General features: G+C 28.9%; 1 long non-coding RNA gene across 6 annotated transcripts; it reads right to left on the bottom strand.

Annotated features, from left to right (window-relative positions):
* Positions 1-371: 371 nt before the first annotated feature.
* On the bottom strand, positions 372-4,047 carry LOC131644344 (uncharacterized). 6 transcript variants are annotated; one of them, XR_009296403.1, is made up of 9 exons: positions 3,341-4,047; positions 2,777-3,071; positions 2,506-2,696; positions 2,041-2,172; positions 1,927-1,955; positions 1,764-1,824; positions 1,520-1,621; positions 1,374-1,418; positions 372-755 (listed from the first exon to the last, which is right to left on the bottom strand). It is a non-coding gene; the product is annotated as an uncharacterized LOC131644344 (long non-coding RNA). The 6 variants fall into 6 exon arrangements; XR_009296407.1 differs by having other exon boundaries at positions 2,777-2,844; XR_009296405.1 differs by having other exon boundaries at positions 1,764-1,827; positions 2,777-4,046.
* Positions 4,048-5,173: the final 1,126 nt, after the last annotated feature.

Genomic DNA, 5,173 nt, shown 5'->3' with positions numbered 1-5,173 from the left:
TAGCTAATCTCTATCAAACAAAAATAGTTGGAGATTTGTTGGGGATTAACTACAATATATGCCCTAGCATGGATTGAGTGGCTAATTATCTTGGCAAAAAATTTCTAGCAAAATTCAAACTAATATTAAATTATTCTTAGCTAAACCACAACAAAACAGTAGCAAAATTTCGAAGTTGAATTTATACTTCCCAACTAAACAGCTACAGTATGACTACGAAAATATCTTAACAAATCTCAAGCTAAATATTTAAAACAATTTTACAACTATTTTTTATTTTCTTTTATAATTATTTAAATTAATTAATTTAATTTTTAAATATAATATAATTTTTACTTTATTATTAAAATGAAAATACACTAGTCATTAAATAACCAAAAAAATTAATTTTTTAATATATTTAACAACACTGAAACATTAAACATCACAATAATATTCTAAAATCAATTTTTTAATATATTTAACAATACTAAAACATTATACATTACAATAATATTCTATTTTATTTCCAATTCAGAAGTCACATCTCAGGTTCTATATTAACTCCGGTTTCCAAAATAGATTGGAAAACATTCTTTCACCTTATATCTCCATGAGTTTCTTCAGGTACTTCACTTTGCATGGGTGCTTTTGGCATGGATCGAATCAATGAAAAAATTGGCTCCAACATTGGCAACATGCCCAATAAACACATTAGTCAAACCGCCTTGCCTCCGTCTTCTCAACATTTTCTTGAGGAGAAGAAAATTCTTTACCTTTCGCAATAAATCAAAGTCATGGAGTGAGGACATGAAAAATAGACATTGATATGTTAATTACCATTGAGTTATAAGAAAGGAAACAAACATCTATTATGTCAATTATCTCAGCATTTGATAATCCAATCAAATATTATTTAATATATGGCCATTCTTACAATATCTACACGAGCAATATTCGTTTTTTGTAAGGCATATATACATAAGCAATATGATTAATATTCAATACAAATTGGTATACTGATTATCTTGTTGATTACACTAACATTACAAAATATCATTGGTTAAAAAATACCCTAAAGAGAGCTTCACTAATACTAAAAATAAATAATCACATGTGCATATTACTTTGTTTAACAGTGAGATATACTTACAGATGGTTATGATAAAATAAGCCTTTTTTTAAGTAATAAAATAGAAAGATAAAAAAGGACCTAGAATTGCTTATTAGATAACGAGTACCACAACATGTTGTACCAAAAGATAGTTGAAAGTATATGCCTTCACATTTGCAAAAACCAAACATCATGACAGAGTTATAAAAATGTTTTGCATTGGACAATGAAGATAAGTTAAGTGCATAACAAATTAGGGTGAAATCCAATAGATTCAAACCTTTTGGATCATAGTTGGCTAAAGCTTAAGCTACTAAAGTCAAGTCTGCAATCAAAGATTAATAAACATTAGATTCAGAGTGTAAGGAATATTGATCCAAAATTAACTTATTTGTTCAATTTCAATATATATTAAATTACTCTCACCTCATCCTTTTGATCTTATGACAGCTATAACAAATGTGTTATTTACCAAAAATAAGAGTATGAAGATCTCCACCTTCTTCTAGATCCTGACAGCACCTTTATCTAATTAAAAAGTAAAATCAAATGTGTAATTTACTAAAATAAGAATCTAAAGATACCTGATCAAACCTCTTTAGGCATAGCATGTTGTACACAAAGATAAATAGAGAAAAATAGAAACAGAGAATGACAATAGAGAAAATACACTGTATATATATTAATTTGAATCTCGCACACCTAGCTGGTTCAGCTTCACCTCCTTGAAACTGCTAAAGAAAATTGAAAAAAATTAATAGCATTAAAATGTAACTACATCATTGTTACAATAGAGAAAAGACAATGTATATATTAATCTGAATCTCGCACACCTAGCTGGTTCAGCTTAACCTCCTTGAAACTGTTAAAGAAAATTGAAAAAAAAATTAATAGCATTAAAATGTAACTACATCATTGTTTACTTACTCATAAGAAAAAACACAAACCATGTAATAAGAAGAACCATGTTGGAGTAACTCGAGGGTGACACACCATTCATCGGTGAGAACTCATTGGCTGGAGGAGTCAAATAGAACGACATCATCTCCACAATTTGCATGAACATCGAAGGGTCCCACCTTAATTTAGAACATATTGTTGTTAATTATCACCCTACATTTTGTATTCTATAATTCACTCATGAAAATTGCCAACACCAAGTTATTTACAAGCTTTAATCTAAGAATCTCTCATTAAAGAAGTTGAGGTTGTTTGAGTTACAACTCCTGGAATAGCAACTTTAGTCAAAATAACAGTCTCCACATATGCATGCACAAGAGCAAATGCAGTAACTTATTAAGTTTTTTACTTTGATTTACCACTAGTTGTATACACTAAAATGAAAGAGAAAACATAATGCATTAAGAAATTTGACTTCTTTAAAATTAGTGTATTAGTTGTTTCTTTAATACCTCTCTGTATTTTGTGTTTCCATGATTGCCAACACCAAGTTCTTAGAGGCTTTAATCCAATAATCTCTTAATAAAGTAGCTGGTGTTGGTCGAGTTACAAAGCCAACTGTTCATATATCTTGGTATCACATCACGGTCGAGTTGTTATAAATAATTAAGTAGAGGAATGTTACGCATAGTATATCTGTCACCTGCAATTGTCACCGTGATTCAAAATCCAAATTATAGACAACAAAAATCCTAATTCACATTATTGTTCTAAAGAATTTACCTCGTCGGCTTAAAGTGTCACTTGGACATGCTCAAACTGAGTTAAAAAAGGCATCTTCATATGGAAACCTGGAAGAATTAATATTACAAACATGAACAGAGATTTAAAATTGAAACATAACCAAAGCATTATGCTTTATCATCAAAATAAAATAAAAAAAAGAAAGAACTAATATCAAAACAGCATCAAATTAAGACAAATATTCCAAAACCAAGTGAATCTTAGTGTTTGTTCCAAAGAGAAAGCTATTTAGGACTTCAGATCTGGTGATTCAGTCTTCAAATCCATTGGAACTCTGTACATGTCAATGAGAAAAGCAAAAAATTGTAAACAACACAACATTCTAAATCCATTTATAGCATATTCATTCAACACACTGACGCAACAAACTCTCGTTTGTTGTCAACTAATTTTGTCATTTTATATAATGTATTTGATGAGTCTAATGTGTACTCCCTCCCTTCCTAATTTGTAGTTTCACTTGTTGTATTAATCAAATTAACGTATAGTCGAAATAACAAAAATAGTTGATATACTGATATGGAAGACGATGGAAATACTCACAGTTTTTCTGATGCGTAGAGATAATCAATATGAGTAGTCTGGCCTTGTGAATTGAGCAATGTGAACAAAGATTTGATCGCATACCCACTCAAACGTTACAGAAATCTTTGATTGAACAACAATATAATTAACATCAATTAAAGTTAAACCCTAATTAAATTCCAACAAAATCATATAGAAGAAATAGATGCATTGCTGAAAATAGCTGTCGAGCCATGTCGATAAATAGGATTAAGCGAAAAATATTGATAAACATGAATCAACCAAAAAACATAGTGAAGATAGGAGACTTTACGCAGATCGGTGGGTGACGCAGATTGGAAAGCGAAATCGAAGAAAACAAACCATACAAATCGGTAACAAGAGTCAGATCTAGGTCGTGATCAGTAGCGATATTGAGATTGATATCGAGATCGAGATTGCGATCGGCGAGATTGAGATTGAAATCGGCGAGATCGAGATTGCGATCGGCGAGATTGAGATTGAAATCGGCGAGATCGAGATTGTGATCGGCGAGATTGAGTTAGAAATCGGCGAGATCGAGATTGCGATCGGCGAGATTGAGTTTGAAATCGACGAGATCGAGATTGAGTTTGAAATCTTTGTAAGATCGTGTTTCGTGATATATCGATAGCGGTGTATTTCTGAGTGTATGTGAAAGAGAACGTGTTTAGTTTTTTTCTTTTCTAAATTATTATTATTTGGTGAGACAAAGCGTTATTAATTTTTTTTGGTAATTGTTTTTACTGAAAAAACTATATAAATGATTTTGTATTTTTAAATTTTATATTTGTATTCATAAATGTTTTTTCTCCTAAATCAAAGAAACGCTGAAATTAGAATAAATGAACATTTTATTACATTTGTAAAAAAATATAAGTTTTTGCTATAGAAATTTTATTAGTAGCTAAAACATATTTAATTTGTCTCAGATTAACTTGAATATTTATTAGTAGCAATATTTTGGTAGCTAATATGATATTTTCTTGTAGTGATTGTTTCATTATGACGTAGGTAGTTATTTAGAGTTAAAATTTCTCTGACCGGAATTTCATAATGTGTATAGTCTAAAAGCGTACAACGATCGACTATTTTTCTATCAAGGACCTTTGTTTAGTGCAACAACTTATGAGAATCAATGTTCGGTGATTTAGATTATCTATCACACCATTGAATCATTTTTTATGACATTTGTGATAGTTTAAGATTAGAATTTCAACGATGGAAACTTTTCAGTGAGTATTTGACCCAAAGAGTACACTAGTCAAATATTTTCCCAATATCACTTTAATAGAATTTACTTAATTAAATTATTATTTAACTTTTTAAATTTATTATTAAAATATTATATAACTTTTTTAAATTTATCATTAAAATATTTCTATAAATATTTATTTGACATGTTGATGTGAAAAATAATACACCAATAACATTAAAAAGTTAAGCTGTTATAAAGATGTTTTTAAAAATGAAATTATTTTTTATTAAAATAAAATTGTAAATTTAAATAAGCATTGCCTTAATTTATAGGTGAATATGATTATATTATGAAAATTTATAGAATCAAATTTGTATTTTCAAAGTTGCATTGGAATTCTTCTTAGAAGTGCAAACGATTATACAACTATGTGTAGTAACTAATGCATGGGTACATTTATAATTATTAAAAAATATGTTGTCATAGTTAAATATTATAGTTTTGTTAATGATTTATAAAGTGACATAATTTTAAACCATTATATTTATGACAACTTGACAAGTCAGTTGCTTAATATAACTCAACTTTTTGAATTAGGTAATGAAGTAGCCACCTTTTAAAAGACATACTTTTAT

This window comes from Vicia villosa, linkage group LG1 (genome assembly GCF_029867415.1).
Source record: "Vicia villosa cultivar HV-30 ecotype Madison, WI linkage group LG1, Vvil1.0, whole genome shotgun sequence".
NCBI lineage: Eukaryota > Viridiplantae > Streptophyta > Magnoliopsida > Fabales > Fabaceae > Vicia > Vicia villosa.
This window is presented reverse-complemented; position numbering and strand designations above follow the sequence as displayed.